At 32.6% G+C, this 21,716-nt stretch overlaps 2 long non-coding RNA genes across 4 annotated transcripts in view; one reads left to right on the forward strand and one right to left on the reverse strand.

Annotated features, from left to right (window-relative positions):
* Nucleotides 1–1,591: 1,591 nt before the first annotated feature.
* LOC143259460 (uncharacterized) lies at nucleotides 1,592–4,507 on the forward strand. 2 transcript variants are annotated; one of them, XR_013033376.1, is made up of 4 exons: nucleotides 1,592–1,775; nucleotides 1,934–2,040; nucleotides 2,214–2,329; nucleotides 2,409–4,507. It is a non-coding gene; the product is annotated as an uncharacterized LOC143259460 (long non-coding RNA). The 2 variants fall into 2 exon arrangements; XR_013033375.1 differs by having other exon boundaries at nucleotides 1,592–2,040.
* A 12,768-nt stretch (nucleotides 4,508–17,275) lies between these two features.
* The window catches only part of LOC143259553 (uncharacterized), a 72,099-nt gene continuing 67,658 nt past the window's right edge, over nucleotides 17,276–21,716 (reverse strand). For both annotated transcript variants that reach the window (XR_013033555.1, XR_013033556.1), the window contains exons 2-3: nucleotides 19,367–19,494; nucleotides 17,276–19,231 (exon numbers count right to left, since the gene is read on the reverse strand). This is a non-coding gene — a long non-coding RNA (uncharacterized LOC143259553). The remainder of the gene's footprint in view (nucleotides 19,232–19,366; nucleotides 19,495–21,716) is intronic.

A 21,716-nucleotide genomic window follows, 5' to 3' on the forward strand; every position in this document is an offset into this window, starting at 1 on the left:
CATTTTACAAAACAACAATTTTATACGTTTGCTAAAATATATGTTTAATATAGTGATTGTATAGTAATATTCAGTAATAAACAGTAATATATATATATATGTATATATATAATATACAGTAATATAATAGTAATATATATATATATATATATATATATATATATATATATATATATATATATGTATATATATTACTGAATATTACTATACAATCACTATATTAAACATATATTTTGCATATATATATATATATATATATATATATATATATATATATATATATTACTGTATATTATATATATTACTGGTGATTTTCTGTAAATCCTCACAATTAAAATAAAGTATGATCATTATCATACATATATTACTATCTACATTATAATATTGTACTATACATTATTAGGAATTATTATATACTACTACACATTACAATATATTACTACTTGTATATTACTAGACATTACTGTATGTTATTGTATATTACTGTATATTCCTATATATTTGCTGTATATATGTATATGAATACAATATACATAGCATTGTACAGAGTGTCCCAAAAATGTCTCATAATCCGGAAATGACGGGTTCCTCGGATCATTTGAAGCAACTTCTTCCTTTAAAAAAATTTTCTCCGAGGCACCATTAACGAGTTTTTAACGGAAAACAGTGACCAATAAGAATCGAGTACGGCTGACGCGAAGCGGCCCAGCCAACCAGCGCACGAAGCCCACTTCCGCTCATTGGCTCGGTCGCCTCGCGCCAGTTAAGCTCGCCTCTCATTGGTGACTGTTTTTCGTTATTAAATCGTTAATGGTGCCTCGGAGAACATTTTTGTGAAGGAGAAAGTTGCTTCAAATGACCTGAGGAACCCGCCACTTTCAGATTGCGAGACATTTTTGTGACACCCTGTAATACACAGCTATGTATTGTAATGTGTAGTGATATATATTAGTATATAGGAATACAAATTAATGTAGTGTAATCCTATACAGTAATATATGTATAGGAGTATATAGTAATACAAATTAATATGTAATATACATATAGTCCTATACAGTAATATATAGGAGTATGTAGTAATACAAATTAATATATAATGTATATATATATATATATATTTATATTAATATATAATTAATATATTGTAATGTCTAGTAATATACATATAGTTGTATACAGTTATATATAGTAATATCTAGTAGTGTATAATAATGTACAGTAACACATTGCAACGTAAATAGTAATATATATGATAATGATAATCCTTTATCTTAAGTGTGAGAATTTACAGAAAATCACCCCGATACACTGTACAGTGGTATATAGTATAGTAAATATTAGTTTGTAAATGTAGTTGTTATATGTGTGTATAGATGAAGCCCCTTCTCTTAGAAGTTCTAGGGTTAATAATCTCACTGTCGCGGAGACTGAAAGCAGGTTTTTCAGTACAGTATTCCAAGAAAGTTATTGTTATAGTGCAGCGTAATTATACATAAAATGTGACGTAGCATCAGTTTCGTTACTTTATAGACACACCTCGTATTGCAGTGCGCGTAATAAATCGCGGACATTCGCGGACGGGGACGTGTTGCCGAAGAACGGAGATTGCGCGTCCCGCCATCCGGTGTACGGTTGTGGGAAATACCACTTCTCTGGTGCAGTCTGCAGCCAATCGGCCATTCAAGGCTCATTAACTCGCGGGACCGCGCGTTCCGTCGGATTATGTCGTTTCTCCGCGAACGTATTTGCCAATCTACGCAGGATGTATCGGAAACGTTCGTATAAACCCCAATAAGATAATTCACCGTGAATAAATAAGGAGACAATAGTGATGCTGTTCCGTCCTTCTTTGTTCTCATTGTGCGATCCCGACGCGAAGAGAATTATTTTTTCGATTCGAGAATGAATAGGTTATATATACGCAATATTTTAGTTTTACAGACGGAAATGGTGGAATTAAGTTGAATTTTATCGTGACGACTAAATAGGTTTATAGACTGCGGATTTTATGCATTTGTGGCAAAAATGAATACATAAAAAGTAAGTATATAAAATTGCAAAGGAGTTAGCAGAATTTGATAATATTGTTACACAATATTTTTATTTAATTTCTGATTTTTACGATCGTCTTGGAAAATCTTTTATGCTTATACTTATTATGAATTTAAGAATTTTATTATAACTATCTTAATAACTATTAATTTTATTTGTAGCTATCGCTATAAACACAATAAAAATGGATTTCATCGATTTTAAGGAACAAATACCTTTCTTCTTTAATGATTCTAATAAATTTAATTTCATACATTGACACTCGAACATTGTTCTAGTATGTATTATTCTAATATATATATATATGTATATATACAAATATGACATTTTGTTAATTTCTTTTTTTAAACATACAGGATGTCTCAGCTAAAGGAGGCCACCTACATTGTTGCTAATGATTACAAACACAGAGTAACTTTTACATATTTACTGATATTTGAACAAAAACAAAAAAAAAATGTATTTATATATATATCTATCTTCTATTATTTCTAACATAGAAATATACGAATATAATATTTTTTTGAATTTTTGTTTAAATAAGTGTTTAAATAAGTGTTGTAAAAGTTACTTTGACTCTGTAATTACAGACAACAATGTACGTGCTGGAAAAATTACGTAAAAACAGTCATCAGTTATTCGCATTATTATTCAAATAATTTTATGATCTCTGACTGAATAATTTCTTCGAACAATAAATGAAGAATCATTTAAATGCTTAGAACAATTTGTTACAAATAACGAATATTTCGTACTCGAATAAAATATCCGACTAAAAAAACAATTCACTAGAATAATTATTTCACATGAGTATCGACATAAACAATTTGAATAATGCCCGACTCTGGTCGACTTACAATTTTCGCTTTCAATCGACAGCGTCCGCTGAAAACCGGAGCGAAACGATATCGGCCGACTTCGCTTCGATCGTGCGCTTTTATCCAGCATCAATAACAATCGATCAGTACGGCGAGCGATAAAAAAAAAAAGAACAGGAAAGAAATACGCTGGGCGTGCCACGCATAACAAGCTCGCAATTTTTCCCGCGAATTCCTTGATGACTAACAACTACAGTTAAGAATCCAGTGCGGCGACAACGACGACGACGTTCACCTCGCAGCGCATACGTGGATCATTACTTAACAGTTACTTACAAACTCGCTTGCTAAGTTATCGTTTCCTCTGAAATCCCATGCACGTGGTTATGTCAACAAGAATCGCCATCGATTTCACTATTTAGAGCATCTCCTCCACCCACTTTCAGAACGAAGTGGAGAATTATACGACGCGACGCCAGGTGGAATGATAATTAGACCGCAAGTATTACGCGTTTATGGCAAAATTAAGCAGTTGCAATTTAAAAAAGGGAAAGAATGATGCCAAGCATTTCAAAATATCAATGTATTATTTTCATTATTTAATGTAATATTTTATATATTATTTTAAAGAATAAGCCTGCTGCAGTAAGTTCTCCCTAATCGACGTTCAGATAACAGTCTAAAACAATAAACAGTGTCGAACCTTATAAATATTAAGTACTAAAATTATTTAATAATTTAATGATATTTTCGAGGAAGTCTCTTGGTGCAGTGGGAATCGATCCCAAGTTTCATTACTTATTAACTTAACTGAGATGATAGTAATAATTAGAGAGTAAAGTGATAATGGATCTTCTATCTTCGATTTATTATAAATAAATTCGACATCGGAAGTCTGAATGCTTAACCCCTTAACTTGTACGCTCGAGTTAATTCGAGCGCGCTAAACAGGCCAAACTGTGCACACTCGAGATAATTCCAGCGGCGTTGTATTTTACGCTGCTATAATTTTTCACACTCGAATATAATCGAGAATTGAAAATAACAATGTGAAAGCAAAGAAAAAAAATCGTTTTATTGATATTTATCATTTACATGGGATTGTAAGCTATAAAACTTATTTATTCAAGAATGAAATATAGCCTTTTTCCATGGAACAAAAGCTCCACCAAAAGAAAAGTTGAATCAGGGGCGATAAATTGATTTTTTAGGCCGGTTTTTTTCAAAAAAACTGTGCGTTAAGGGGTTAATGAAAGAAATACAGTAAATTCTCCCTAATTGACCCTCAGCTTGTACACAAAAATGGACAACTTGGAGGCGGAGATACGATTTTATTAAGTTAGTTTCATTAGTTTTTATAGTTACCGATTGTCAACAACTATAAAAATCCGCTTCCCAAATTGTCCATTTTTGTGTACAATCTGAGCGTCAATTAGGGAGAATTTACCGTATTTCTTTCTTTAAGCACTCAGACTCTCAACGTCGAATTAATTTATAATAAATCGAAGATAGAAGGACCATCAACCACACAATTTTCATTATCACTTTACTCTTTATGGTGCCACCTAATTATTACTATTATTTCAATTAAGTTAATAAGTAATGAAATTTAGGATGGATTCTCGCTGCACCAAAAATTTGACATCCTCAAAAATCCATTACGTTATTAAATAATTCTAATTATTAAATATAAATATGAATAATATTATTAAATTATATTATTGATTATTTATTGCTATTATAATTATATTATTATATATTATTAAAAATAAATATATAAATAAATAATTCTAAAGATTGATATTGTTTATTTATATGCTCTCACGACTCTATCATCCATTTAATTCCTTCATTTCATTACGTCCGAGATATTACACGTTGAAATACGCTTATTTCCTTGTTACAGTTAAACTGTGAATGTTTATACAAAACAAGAATTTTTCCAAGTTGATCGTAAGAATGTCTTCATAATTTTCTATTCGATCAAATCATTTTTCTCGATAATCCAGGAAAATCCTCAGTCTAGATATAAAAACACAGTCCGTTTAGTAACATTTGACCAGCTAGAATCGCGATCTGCGCCACTCTGCGTCGTCCGCAATTCAATAACAGTGAACAGCACAACAGCTGCAGACTAGCAATTAACAGGATTTTATGCATTCACGACAGAATAGATTGGATCAAGTACACAACAGTAAAAACATTGAAGCAATTCGAATACACTGTTACACTACGTACAACTTAATCAAACGATTCAAGAAAAAAATGTCTACGTACACTACCGCTCAAAAGTATGCGGTAACCTCCTTAACCGGATTTACTATCTAAAAACATATATCATGAAATCTAATAAACTCGACTAAATTTCATGTATGCTAGTTTGCACAATATTAAAAATCGCATCTAATCAATAATTAATCGCATAACTCACCAATAATAATAATAAAAAAAAAACAGTTATATCTTCCCTCACAAATACATATCTGCCCATGTTCTTTTATAACTGCATTTACTAGCCGTGGCATTTTGGCTGTTAGTTTTTTCCATTACTTCTCCGTCTGAAACTGAGTTCCACTCCGATTGTAAAGCTTCCCAGAAATGTTTTTAAAAATAAATGTATCGATAAATGTTTTTTTTTCGATTTCTTCCTTGCGTAAACTTCTATTTACCAAAAGAATGTAAGTTCTTATATTGTTCAATTTCATGTTATCGTGGTACGTTACATCTACATGCGTTCGCAATAGAATTTAGCAATAACTGTTATATTAATAGTAATAATATATTATATAATATATTATTACTATTAATATAACAGTTATTGTTAAATTCTATTATATATATAATTAGAATTAATTATGATAAATATATAATAAATATAATTATAATTTAATTGTAATTATTATATATATTATGTATTATTATATTGATAACATGAAAAATTGAACAATGTAAGGACTTAAATCCTTTACATAATATATGTATACACATATATATAATAATTGCACAATTAAATTATAATTACATTAATTATTTATTTATTATAATTAATTATAATTTAAATAATATATATTATTATTAATATGATAGTTATTGTTAAATTCTATTGTAAATGCATGTGTATGTAATGTATCTTGATAACATAACATTGAACAACATAGAACTTAAATCCTTATAAAAGTTTATATTATTTATAAATAAATAAAGGTTTACGTAAGAAAAAAATTGGAAAAAAAACATTTATCGAAACGTTCATTATTAATTATTAACATAATATATATTATTATTATATTATATATTAATATAATATATATAATAATAATTAATAATAATTCATAATTATTATTATATTTCGTAGTTTCTGTAAAATTGGTAAGTGTCCATGTAATTTTGAGCGGGAGTGTACCTTTCACGTCCCGCAATTAATGCTGGCAATTTGAATTTCGCATAAAAACGCACAATCTGCTGATCAGCCTCTAACAATCGTTATCAGCAGAAATCTGCCACAACCAGCAATCAAGACATTCTCCAGTAAACGTCGCGCCGCCATTTATGACCTCCTATTTCACTTCGCGACGAACAGACCTTGTTGCAAAGTCGTCTACCGCTCGTCACTTCCATTGACGGGATCATCATCGTCATCGTCGTCGTCGTCGTCGTCGTCGTCGTCGTCGTCGTCGTCGTCGCCTTGACAGTGCGCGCAACGACGACCATCGTGACATTCGTGACAGTTGCGCCAATGCTCGCTGTTGGATATGGCCGTTGCTTCGCCGGGTTAATAGAGAACGCCCACGCGAGCGTCGGAGGTGTGCGCGAGTTGCGTCACTGCCAAATTAAAACCAGCACGCCTCGAATAGTTCCGCGGAGAAAAAGGCGCGAGAGCCGTTTAACGGTATTGGTAGTCGAAGCCCGGTGTTCCTTTCAGATTTCAACGGCGCGGCGGGGCGCGTGGGCGAGTCGATTGGCCTAACTGTAAGGTGGTCCAGCATTTCTGCTCCCTTTAGTTTTGGTTCACTGGAAAATCGCGCTGGTCGCCGCGATCTTTATCACCGATTTATCAGAACGCAGTATGCTGCGTTACGTATGAAATTGTAGACCGGGGCGAGGTACACTGCTGTTCGCAAGTATTTGAATACGAATGGCCATAAATGCCGTAATAAAGCTGCAATGTTATAAGAATTTTTGGTAAATATGTAAGTTCAAGAAATCTAGTACATGTTTTGATCATTATTTAGGAGAATTCATCGTTAAAACGAACAATCGACTTTTCTGAAGAAATTGTGTGAAAATATAACATTTGTAAACAAATTTGTAAAGGAGTTATTTTTATTTATGGACATTTGATGAATTTTAAATTTAAATGCGTATATTTCGAAACTTATAGGTACGGACATAGAAATTGGAGAAAATTAAATAAATTTATAATACAGTTTCAGATTTTATACGAATGTATGATGTATTTAAGGATTACGTTAATTTATTGTACACGATAGTTTATTTGTTTCGGTCTTAAATTGGACCTAATCTAAATACATTTATTCCTTTGTCTAAGACACGAACCAGACCTAGTTCAAATATAACACAGACCCAATTGAGTAAAATAGTAATAATATAATAGAGAGTTTCTTTGTTTAGCACTTAACCCAGACTTAGTTCAAATATAAAACAGCTCCAATTAAATAAAATAGTAATAATGTAATAGTTTCGTTGTTTGGGACCCAGAACAAGATAGCAATAACGTAATAGTTTCTTTGTTTAGGACCTAACCTAGATTTAATAAAAATATAATGCAGACACAATTGAGTAAAATAACAATAATATAATAGTTTGTTTGTTTAGGAGCCAGATCCAATTGAAGAAACTAGCAATAATATTATTGTTTTATTGTTTCAGACTCATTCCAAATATAATTCAGACCTAATTGTATAAAATATCAATAATATAGCAGTTTCTTTATTTAGGATACAGATCTAGTTGAAGAAAATGGCAACAGTATAATAGTTTCTTTGTTTAGGACCTAATCTAGATTTAATAAAAATATAATGCAGACACAATTGAGTAAAATAACAATAATATAATAGTTTGTTTGTTTAGGAGCCAGATCCAATTGAAGAAACTAGCAATAATATAATTGTTTTATTGTTTCAGAACCAATCCAAATATAATTCAGACCTAATTGTATAAAATATCAATAATATAGTAGTTTCTTTATTTAGGATACAGATCCAGCTGAGGAATATGGCAACAATATAATAGTTTCTTTGTTTAGACCTATAATCTAGATTTAATTAAAATATAATGCAGACACAATTGAGTAAAATAACAATAATATAATAGTTTGTTTGTTTAGGAGCCAGATCCAATTGAAGAAACTAGCAATAATATTATTGTTTTATATTATTTCAGACTCATTCCAAATATAATTCAGACCTAATTGTATAAAATATCAATAATATAGCAGTTTCTTTATTTAGGATACAGATCTAGTTGAAGAAAATGGCAACAGTATAATAGTTCCTTTGTTTAAGACCTAATCTAGATTTAATTAAAATATAATGCAGACACAATTGAGTAAAATAACAATAATATAATAGTTTGTTTGTTTAGGAGCCAGATCCAATTGAAGAAACTAGCAATAATATTATTGTTTTATTGTTTCAGACTCATTCCAAATATAATTCAGACCTAATTGTATAAAATATCAATAATATAGCAGTTTCTTTATTTAGGATACAGATCTAGTTGAAGAAAATGGCAACAGTATAATAGTTTCTTTGTTTAAGACCTAATCTAGATTTAATTAAAATATAATGCAGACACAATTGAGTAAAATAGCAGTAATATAATAATTTCTTTATTTAGGACACAGATCCAATTGAAGAAAATAGCAATAATGTAATAGTTTCGTTTGTTTCAGACCTAATCCAGACCGAATGGAATAATATAGCATTCATGTAGTAGTTCCGTTCTTGAGGACCTAACCCTGACTTAATCCAAATACCCAAGAGTCCGAGGATTAATCTATGCGTGATGAAACCATTCAATATTTATATGGTACATAGGATACATTGTACTGAGTAAAAAGGCTTTAGTAAACATAGGTCGAAAGGTCAACCGTTTCTGAGATACAAACATTACTGTTATAACAAACAGTACAACGTAACAGTACAATGTATCCTATATACCATATAAATATTGAATGTTTTTTTTTGAAATTGCAAAATATGAAGACTGGTATGACACATGGTTTTCTAATGTTTGTTTAAATAATGACCTTTATTGTTGAATAAAAAATATGTTCCCTTTGTGTACCTGTTTATCTAAATAAACTGATACGTTTATTTGCAACAAAACTTTAATCGACGAAAAACATAAAAATGTAAAATTGTAGAAAGAATTGAAGGATTTAGAGGATGTTTCCAAAATTGTGGTACAATTCCTGCGATAATTCTGTATGGGAGAGTAAGTAAAAAATAAGAACAACGTTTCATTTAAAGGTGTGCTTTGCAGAAATATGAAAAATAGTTTGCATTTAGTTTTATTAGCTGCATTCCTGTAGATAGAAATTTTTGTAAAAATAAAATTTCATTACTTTCACGACATTTCGCATTGGTCGGCGCATGAAAACAATCATTGTCAAAGTAGAAATGTTTTCCATCATGTTTCAAATAATATTTCCCATTTTTACGTGATTTCGGTTAAAATGAGCGAAGTCTTCTTAACCTAATTCAATTAAAAATTTTAAAAATAAAATTTTATTATTTTTTACTATTAAAGTTAACTGTGATCGTTATTGTATTATTGATACGGATACAATAAATTGCCAATCACAGTAGAAATGTTCGTCGATTTCATTCCAGAACGCCACGTATGCCTCCATGAGTCACGAATATTGAGGAACAGAACAGTTTTACCAAACGTGTGACTCATATAAAGTACCATGAGTCAAAATTGTGTTAATCTGCATCTCGTTTTACGATTCATGACAGAAAGCCGACAACAAGATATGTACTATCGATTCGGTGCCATAATAAGTTCGAGCACATTTTCTACTTGTTCTTTTTATGTACAGAAACAAAATTTATTGCATCGATTACATTCGAATATTATCGTTGTTATTAGACCGCGGATCTTTAGGCAAATTTCTATTATTGTCAATTATTTATGTTATTTATATTTATTATGTATTATATTAGATTATATTTTTTTATATATTATATTACATTATATATATTATATTTTATTATATATTAATTTATATTATTATTTATATTTTCGATCGAAAAGTTCCCTTTTCTTGAGATAATGTCAAATCATCGCTAAACTTAATTTAAAAGGTTTCTTGTATTTTACAAACTCGGAAATGTCATGAATGCATTTCCATTTCTGAGAACTTCTTAATGGTGTATTTATCGCAATTTATCACCGATTTAATTATTACAAATACATTCGACGTCGGGAGTCTGAGTACTTAAAGAAAGAAATACGGTATGCTTAGTGATGCTCATGACGCTAATTAATTGACGCACAGTTTAGAAATAAAAATTAAATAAAAAAAAATAAAAATTAAATAAAAAAAAATAAAAATTAGAAATAAAAAAAAACTATTTAGGAAGAGGAGGTACGATTATTCGAGCCTTGCTTCTCATTTTTATAGTTGTTGACGATCGGTAACTATAAAAACGAGGCGCAAGGCTCGAATAATCGTATCTCCTCTTCCCAAATTGTCCATTTTTGTGCGCAATCTGAGTGCGAATTAGAGAGAAATTACTGTATACGTGGTCTAACTTTTCTTTGCTTTAGATTAGAAATTACCCTCTAGCTCTCTCTCCCTCTCTCTCTTCCTGGCTCTCTCTTGCTCTCTTTCTCTATGTAATAATAATAATAATAATAATATGCTCTCTCAATTGACTCTGGAATTCGACTGTGAGCTCATTCGCCGTTAATTTGATACATATTCATTCTTACCACTTTCACGCCACCTTCTTCCATTCATACCAGCTAGTTAACACTAAATTTCTTGATCCTAATCACAATTCATCTTCGCTCCCCACGCGTTCTCAAACATAACATAACCTCATATCCCCTCAACTCCAAAATCAAATCTTACAATACAAGCATAAATATATAATATTTATAATAAAAACTGTGAAGAAAATCTAGAAAAATATCTAATCTCTTCATTTTAAGTGCTAGGACACCATATCCTGTTTACACTAGAAAAATATCGTAATGAAGTAACTCATCTCAGTCATCTCAGATTCGGTAGCTTCAGTGCGAATCAAGCACGATGATCAATTAACTGCTTTGTTATCCAAGCATCCCACTGCTCTACTTATTGATCCAGATGTAAGCCGATCGAGAGTATTTGACAACGATTTCTGCGATTACGAAGTCTTACGTTGTCCAATGACATTTCATGACCACAATTATGGTACCTTATATTCAACTTTATCCTTTCTAACGCTAACGTTCACCTTTGTCCTTTCTACCGTGGCGATCAAATTGGCCGGTTCCATATTTTTTCATTTAAAAATTGTTGAAATTATGTAGACCTTTTCACTGGAATTGATTGAATAAATTCCTTAGTCTAGGTAAAATCAGTGGTATCATTCTTAACCCCTTAATGCACAATTTAAAAAAAAAAACCGACCAAAAAAAATCAATTTTTTTTATCTAAGAAAATACATATTTGGACCTTAATTTCAATAAATATGTAAAAAAAATGCAAAAATTACTAAAAATTCAATAAAAGTAGTGGATAAATAATTATAGTGAATATTGAATCGCATTGCAGATCGAATTTTGTACCCATCGTACTGTTTTTCAATTACCAGTTACTATTTTGAAGGGGAAGGAGGAGACGAAAAAAAACTGAAAAATATTTAATTTTACCTAAATTTGTAATAATATAATAATAATATTTATTAGCTGAAAAATATATAATAAACTAAAACTATTCTAAATTTTCTTTTGTATAGTAAATTTCAAAACAAGGTGCAGAGCACATAGCCCAACATTCCTTATTTCAACATTAGAAAACATACCTTTTATACACTAAAAATCCAATTTACTCTCTATAAAAATACACCATAAAACAAAAACGTTTTTATATGTTGACACTAATAATATTTGTAAAAAATAAAAAACAATTGTCTTTGAAGAAATTCACTTTGATAACGTCTACTTTACTTCACGACTTGCTCACGAATAACACACTAAATGTTCATAAGTGCCATCCTAAAAGTGCATATTTTATTCCTGAATAAGCAAAAAATAGAAAGAGATCGGAGATAACTGGAGAGTAATAAATAAATTAGTCATAACAAAACTCACAAAAGTGCCAACGCTAATTAGATACGCAATAATGGATATAGATAGATAGAAACAATTACCAGGTCGGAGATGCTTATAAGTGTCACCCTAAAAGGCCATATTTTATAATCCCAAATAAACAAACTTTACAGCTTACAATACAGAATTACACGATGAATATCAATAAATTGAATGTTTTCCTTGGTTTTTATTAAGTTATTTTTACTGCCCGGATATATTCGAATCTGAACATTTTAGCGACATAAGTTGCGACGCCGACCGTATATATACGAGTCTGCACATTTTGGCCGGTTTTGCACGCCCGTGTTAATGCGTTTCTGCGCGTTAAGGGGTTAAGGCGCGTTTCTACTGACTTGGCTTTTGCCAATCGGACATGCCGCGCGGCGTGCCAACGCAGTACATATGTAGCATGAAACGCGGTTGGCTCGGTCGATGCCGAACGACTCGAAAAGCCGAACGTCGGAATTTTTCAATCGAGCGTTTGGCTTCGTTGCTCCTCCTCTCGCATTATCGGAAATCCTGTACAAATAATCTTTGGCTGCCGCCTAGTGTTTCTCCTATGATCGCAGGCATTATATTGGTCGAAGACGGTGACAAAGGTCAACGATGGGTAATAACAAGACCGAGTGAGACGATCGTTTTTTTCGTATATTTTTCCGTTATTCCCTCACACTCGGTCTCGCTATCGTTGACTTTTGTGGTCGTCTTCAACCAATATCGATTACTGCCTGCGATTATGGGAGGGACAGCGGACTGCAACAGAAATGGGCCATGCCTTCTTCTCGTGGAAGAATGATACATCAGTTCTACTGTTGGACACTTGAAACTTTATCGCAATGACGACTTCATTTGCTCGAATTTGTTTAAAATGAAAATTCTAATTGACGCTCAGATTGTGCACAAAAATGGACGATTTTCTAAAAGCGACTATGTTCGAAAGTATGCAGTGCCACTAATTGTCACTTAATTGCCACTAATGTCACTAATTTTAACTCCTTTTTTATCCAAAAAAATTCTAAAATGTCGTTGAAACACGTACAAATAAACCTTGTTGATTTGACTGCAAAAGATATAATAGTTTCCTTGCAAAAAAATCCCTACAACGTTAAAAACGCACGCACTTCACATTAGAATACCCCATTAAATGAGATTCCACTGTATTTGGAATCAGAACGAAGATCGCGCGATGCAAAAATTTCTCTCCAATTGTCCCTCAGCTTTTAAACAAAAATGGACAATTTGGGAAAATTATTCGTGTCTCGCGACTCGTTCTAACAACTGTTAACAATCGGTAACTATAAAAACGAACCGCGAGGTTCGAATAATCGCATATCATCTTCCCAAATCCGTCTATTTATGTTTGGAAGCTGTGGGACAATTGGAGAGAATTTACTCAATTAAAACCTTCCGAATCGGCGTGGTGGGAGAAAGGGGTCGCGCGTACACGTGTCTCGAGCACCTGTACGCAACGTGTCCGGCGTGCAAAGAAACGCTTGAACATGCAATCTTTTGGCATAACAGAGCAGCGATAGTAACGATCGCCGGGGCAAAAAGCGTCCCGGTAAATGAGGGACACCGGCGTTAAGCTACCTGTCACTTGCACAAGTCCTCTCTCTGGAACTTTGATTGGACGAATCGAGAGACGCCAGTTGTAAAACTTTTCCGGCTGGTATGTCCGAATGTAAATGCATGATAGCCGGTGTCGGTGCACGGGCACAGCGGGGGTGGGGGTTCGGGGAAGAAGGGGGAGAGAGGCAGCTATTATTCCAGCCGAGCTATCTGTTTCTAGATGCACGGGCAATTGTGGTCGCAGGAAGGCCCGCCGATCGCGATTGGCAGCTCTCTCGACGTGGAAATTCTCCCACCCTGCTGGCCAATACCCACCTTCGTATCCCACTCGATCGGGTCCAACCTTTCCAAAGAGACTCTCGCGATCGTGGATCGTGGATAGGGAACCGACGTACCCTCCTCCCAACGCCATATACGCTAATTCAAATGAATATGGCTGCTTTGCCGAGCCGATCGTTGAAAATTAAGGGTGCGCGTCCGAATTTGGCCATCGTGGAATTAATTGTCACCCTGTATACGAGTAGCCGGCGGAATCAGATTTTTGCATTATTCGGATTGCTACGAATACATATTTATCTAAGATAATTATCCGAATGATTTCCTTTCAGTCAAATATATTGTTCGAATAATTCGCTATTCGTCATAAATTATTCTGTCTATCCAGTCGAATAATTTCATTAATCGAATAATTCTTTATTCGAAAAATTCTTCATTCGATTAATTTCTAACTCGAATAATTTGTTCATTATTCGAATATAACTAATGCTTTCTTTGAATAATTAATTCTTTATTCGAATGATTCAATCTTCACTCGAAAAATTAACTCTTTATAAATAATAAATAATTCATTATTTGAATAATTCAACGAATAATTCATTATTTGAATGATCCTTTATTCGAATAATTCATTATTTGAATAATTCTTTATTCGATTAATTCCTTATTCGAATAATTCTTTATTCGATTAATTCCTTATTCGAATAATTAATTCTCTATTCAAATAATTCAATCTTTATTCGAATAATTCCTTATCTGAATAATTCATTTACAGATTAAAATCGAACACATCCTGTATATGCGGCTTCTTCTAAAAATATCCTTCTTCGTCGTAAAAGTGTCAAAAACCGTAGCAAAACTTGGCCAAAAACTACCTAAAACAGAATGAAAACCTAAAAAAACAGAAACTATGAAAATCAGTGTTCACGATCGAAGAGAAACTCGTATCCCAGACCAGCAGTAAAAATAACATTTCCCTCGACTCTGTTTGAAACAAGTAAGAACGTACACCCGTTCGATCGTGGAAACGAAATTTCTGCGCACACAAAACGGAAAAATCAATTTGCGCCGCCGGTGTCATGTAACATTCGTATCCACGATTTAAATGAACCGGAGAAACGTGACGTCGTCGTCGTTTTACGTAACGCGAGCCGAAGCAGCGGCCGCTGAAAAACCGTAAGAATTTCGGTATAAACAAACGCATAACTGGTAGAGACGCGCGAGAGTCTTGTGCGTGGGTGCAAGTATTTTCGTTCTAACCTAATTCAGTAGTTCTAGGGTTACATGGTGGCTTCCTAAATATAAAATCTAGCGCGCGGTTCGCCGTAAAACGCACGAGGGCGTGCGTCCGCGCATTTTTTTTCGCGGAAAGATGGACATACGGTGTGGAGCAGCTTATCCCAACCACTTTGTTATGCTCGCAGGTAAATATATCAATGCAACATAATTCTGATAAAGAAAGAAAGAAGGAGAGAGAGAGAAAGAGAGAGAGAGAGTGTGTGTCGTTATTCATTTTCCTCTTACGCTGCTAATTGTTGTGTAATTTTATTATCGTGACGCTTTCGAAAGTGTTTCGAACGGTTCAGCGGAGATCGGCGACACTTTTTGCATGATTGTGCAAAATAATGAAGCAGATTATGTCAATTCTACCTCACAGCATTGCGTCGATAAGATCAAGAAATTATTGGACCGTGTACAGGATATTTATATGTATTTATAAATCGCGCTTGATAAGGCATATTCGATCGACATGTGCTGCAACTTGTTAATTATGCGTTTGAAACAATGTAGCAGAAAGTGTGAGAAAAGAAGCGCGCCTGAGAGTCGCGTCAGGAAGTTTAAAAAATTATTTATTATCGTATGCAATTATTATAGAATGTTTTTATATAGTAAATTTAGTATTCGAACAGCTTGGCGTAAAGTTTGTTTTAAACAATGTAGCAGAAGCTGTGTGGAAAGAAGAGCGCCCGGAGGTCGTATCAGGAAATTTAGGAAATTATTTACCATCGTATACAATTATTATAGAATATTTTTATATAGTAGAATTGTCATTCGAACAGCTTGGAGTAAAGCTTGCTTAAAACAATGTAGCACAAGATGTGCAGAACGTTGTGTGAAGAGGATCGTGTCAGTAAAACCAGACAGTTATTCGTCATCGTATAAAATGATTGCAATATATTTATGTGATACAAGCTAGTATAGTATTCCAAGATTGCAACGTACAGCAGCTTTCTAACTCTGCTAATTCGAACAATGTAGCGAAATTTAGAAAATTATTTTTACCACCGTATACAATGATTATACAGTATACATTTAATACAAACGTGTCTCACACTCCAACGCTTCACAGTAAGTTTGCAGCTCTTTTAACTGGACGTTTAAAACAATGTAGCACAACGTGCATGACAAGAGGCGGAGTCTGACGACCGTGTCAGTGAAACTAATAAATTATTCACCATCGTATATATAGGATGATATTGCGGTATATTTATTTACCGAAAGCGCGTGTCAGCATTCCAACGCTTCAGCGTTAATTTGCAACATTTCAACTGGCTCCTCGAAACAACGTAGCACAAGGTGGACGAAAAGAGAAAAGGCTGCAGATCGTGCCGGTAAAAATAAAGAATGATTCATCATCGTATGTTACGGTTATGTCATATATTAATGTGCTACAAATCTGCAACCTTTTCACCGCTTATTTCGAACAATGTAGCATGACGTGTCTAACTGAGATGAAACCGAATGTCTAAATGAAACTAAGATAAAACGAGGATACTGTCAGTAAAATTACAGAGTTATTTATCGCCGATTTATTTATCATGATTGCGATATATGTTTACTTAGTAAAAATTTGCTGCCTCTTAAATGCTACAATGTAGCACAGAGTGTTTGATAAAAATAGTAAAATTAGGCAATTGTTCATCATCGTGTACAATGATTACGGTATAATGATTATGATACAAGTTATTATGTACATTATTATGATACAAGTTATAATTTGCAGTCTTTTAATTATCTTTTCAAGACAATGTAGCACAAGGTGTATGGATAGAAAAAATTAATTATTAATTAAAATAAAAAAAATTAATTAAAATAAATAAATAAATTATTAATTATTAATCGTCGTATATAACGATTGCGGAATATTTATTTATTACAAACTGTTGTATCATTGCGTAGCCTTTGAAATAAGGGAGAACGAGGATCGCGTTAGTAAAATTAAAAAGTTACTTATCGTTTTTATTTATTGCAAGGTATTATAGCATTCAAACGTCCCAGAGCAGCATTTTAACTGCCTCTTCATAACAATGTAGCACCGGGTGTACTACGAGAGTGGAATCTGGAGATCGTGTCAGTAAACATAGAACATTATTCATCATCGCATACTACGGTTATAACAGTATATTTATGCACTAAAAATTTTCAGCTTTTTAAATGCTTGTTTCAAACAATGTAGCAGCACACGACGAATAAAAATGAAGATCGCGATTGTAAAATCAGAAAGTTATTTGTCATCGTATACAACGATTAGGGAATATTTATTTACTGTAATGTATTATAGCACTTGAACGTCCTAAAGCAAATTTGCAACATTTTAACTGCCGCTTCACAACAATGTAGCACCCGGTGTGCTACGAGAGTGGAGCCAGAGCATCGTGTCGGTAAAAATAGAAAATTACACATCATCGCATAGCACGGTTCTAATAGTATATTTATGCACTAAAAATTTTCAGCCCTTTTAAATGTTTGTCTCAAACAATGTAGCACGTGATGGATGAAAATAAGGATCGCGATTGTAAAATCAGAAAGTTATTTATCGTCGAATACCATGATTACAGTACATTTATGTACTGCAAATTTGCAGCCTTTCAACTGTTTGCTTAAAACAATGTAGCACGAGGTGTCTGACAAAAAAAGGGAGCCTAGGGGTGGTGTTTAGTGTAATTAGAAAATTGCTTACCGACGTGCACAGTATTTACGAGACATTTATGCATCGCAAGCGTGTATTATAGATCATTCGCGGAATCATTCGAATCATTCGCTTGCAATCTTATAATTACATGTTTTGAAACAATGTAGCACACGGCGCGTAACCGAAGAAAAGCCCGGAGATAGTGTTAGTAAAATTAGAAAATTGCTCACGACGTACACAATATTCGCAATATATCAGGCGTACACATAAATAATCCAATTTCTCTTAGGTGGTTCAGAAATTTATAGTAACACCAAACCATTCATATTTAGATTTTATTATTATGTGCAAGCGGTTAATTAATACTCTAGGTTTCGAAGATTTTTAATTTACGATTAAAAAAAATTTTTTAACATTTTTTAATTTACGATTTTAGCAAGATGATTAAGTTAAGATTAGTAAGATTTAATTTACAAACGTACATCTATGACGAATTATAAGCAATACGTTTGTCGGTCGAGATAAATGTTCCAATAAATATCGCTCTAAATTCTTGCTTTTTACAAAGAAATGGAAAAATTATTGTCACACTCCGTGAATTTAAATTTAAGTTTATTCAGTCATAATTTAAATTGAAATTCGTCGTAAATTTTAAACAGAGAAACAGAAATTGCATTTGCGTTACAAAGGCTGAAAAGCAATCGAGATGAACGTTTTACTACTACATACTTTCGTAGATCGGAAAAACTACTTTGCATTTCGAGTTAAAAACGGCTTCGAGCGCGGGGGATTAATTAACAAAGGATTTTCGAAAAAGTGGTCGAATCGGTCGTTAAAACCGTGAAACGACTCAACCAATGAGAATATGGTTTACGAAAGAGTCAATTAACGCAGAAAGTGAAATGTCCGATTGATTTAAGCGACATTCCTCCCCTCTTTGCTTCGGCAACAGGTGGCGTGGAGGGGGCTGAAAGAGGGGAGTCACAGAAAAATCGTTGCACATTACCATAAGAGGCTAATGTAAAAAAGACGGTTGAAATCAGGATGTAGTTGTCGAATATAAAACTAGTTCTGCCCACGTAATTGCGGATCGATCGCGGTACCGATAAGCAAATGAGCCCGGCGGGACGAGTTCTCTTAATTAAAAATGATGGAACGACGTTTTCGAGACAGGCCCGAGAGAGAGAAATATGCGTGCGTGCCAATGGCATCGATCAGCCGGCGTTCGTAAATGGATCTCGTTGCGCCGTACCTCATTATTCCGGAGAGCCTGAAACAACATTTCACCTATGCAAACTGGCCCTCCACCGTCGAAAGAAAGCCCGCAATTAGAGGTGGTATCGCGAACAAACGGGGACTACCGTGTCATTAATCAAAACGAGACAGAAACAATTTGAGAAGCTACCCAGCCATCGCGTACTTCTTCTTCTCTTCTTCTTCTTCTCTTCTTCTTCTTCTTCTTCTCCTTCGTCTCTTTTTCGAGGTCTTCGTCCTGGACGCGCTTTGCTTCTTCGGGAACGATTTCGTTTCAAGCTGCAAACACGGTCAAACAACCAGATTGTATCAGATTGTACCAGATTGTTTGCATTATGATTGTCGAAACTAGAAAAGTACTTTCGTGGGTAACGCTCGAAATGTTTTTAACGTTATTTCTACCGAAGGTGCCGCATGACAGCTTTTAATCATTTCTATTTGACAATATTATTACCAAAGGAGTTCAATAACTTTTAATAATATTTAATAATTTTTAATAATATTTAGTAATTTCTAATAATTCTTAATAATTTCTAATAATTCTTAATAATTTTCAATAGAATTATTTCCTTTATAATTAATTCCCTGATTATATGTAATCACTTCTCGACTTTTGCAAACCGACCTTGACAAAATTAATTTGATAAATTGCATAATGCAAAATATCCGTATAAATAGTGTTAAGGGTGAAATAATTCGGTATAGTGTTGCTACACACACATAGAAAAAACTCATATACCTATGTATTTCAAGCAAGTGGCGAGGGTTCCGAAGAAGTCGTTTTGACGCTTCAGTATTGCGACGAGTAGGTCGGGAGTGATCAATTGTGTTTCCTAAAAGTTCAATCTATGTCTGTACGGATTCCAAAATTGCAAATTTTACCTTATCGTGGAGTAATTTGTAATATGTGGCAGCATAATGCCTGTCGCGATGCTTCCGAAGCAAGCGCCACGTCGCAAGATGGCCGCCGCTGGCAGATATTCTTACATATCGAAGGGTTCAGTGTTCTTATAGAAAAAGTAAAACCGAACAGACCTAGCCAGGACATGTACAAAGGTGGTAGTGTGTATTTTTAGTCGATTACTTATTTATTTGGAACGAAGAACGAAAAGTCCCAAAACAAAACTCGTGATTACATTTTTCACTAGTAGCGCCACTGTTTCTTTCCGAACAAAAACTGCTTGTAACAAGGGAATGCGATAGATAATGCAGGTCGATAATACAGGTGTAATATATGTATGTATCATTTGTGTTAGATTTCAATTAAATTAAAAAATATTTTGAATTACATATTAACTGAAGAAATCGTCGTAGTTTAGAAAAGATGATGTTTAGGATAAACATTATCCATACAAATACCAAATCATTTAATAAGAATCTAGCCCGTTACAAAAAATTATACTTAAACCAGCAATTGGTATATTATTCTATCACAATCGCAAGACTGAATTTATTTAAACTGCGTACAAAAGGTTTCTTCCAGAAACATCTTTATAACATCAGGAATTTGAAAACTAGGAAACTAGTCATTTTGAATAATTCGATAGTTCTAGGACAGAGTTTGGCAAAAGATAATCTGATTAATGATTAACCATTATAATTACTCATTATACTAACGATTATTATAATAATAACTTATTAACCATTATAATAGTTATTAAAATAGTAATTTATTAACGATAGTTATTATAATAATCACTTATTAACGATTATAATAGTTATTATAATAATAACTTATTATATTATACGATTATAATTATATATACTTATTATATATACGATTATAATAGTTATTATAATAACAACTTATTATAATCGTTAATTATAAATCAGATCATTTTTTGCTCAGGTCTGTCCTAGACTTAGCGAATGAGTCAAAATGACTGGCTTCCGAATTTTTCTTTTACAATTCCTGACATTGTAAAAATATCTCAATAAGAAATTTTTAGTACGAAGTTTAAATAAATTCAATCTTGTCGTTCTTATAAAATAATATACATATACTTGTTTCTTTACAATAATTTCTAAAAAGAAAAGAAAAATGTATATTTAATAGGCTTTCTGCTTGAATATTAATTACTAAACATATTACTAGAATATATTATATCCTAGATATTTAATATAAATATATTATAAACTGTACAGCTAATATAAATATATTAATTATCTGCATAATTACTATATACTAGGTAACTAATATAAACATGTTATGTACTAAATAGTTAATATCAAAATATTAATTTTGAATAGTCAATATAAATATATTATATGTATACTAGACAGTTAATATAAATATATTAATTTCTAGATAGTCAATATAAATATATTAATTACTAGATAGTCAATATAAATATATTAGTTCCTAGATAGTCAATATAAATATATTAATTTGTAAATAGTCAATATAAACATATTAATTACTAGGTAGTCAATATAAATATATTAATTTTTAAATAGTCAATATAAACATATTAATTACTAGGTAGTCAATATAAATATAT

The sequence above is a fragment of the Megalopta genalis genome, chromosome 5, assembly GCF_051020955.1.
Source record: "Megalopta genalis isolate 19385.01 chromosome 5, iyMegGena1_principal, whole genome shotgun sequence".
Classification (NCBI taxonomy): Eukaryota; Metazoa; Arthropoda; class Insecta; order Hymenoptera; family Halictidae; genus Megalopta; species Megalopta genalis.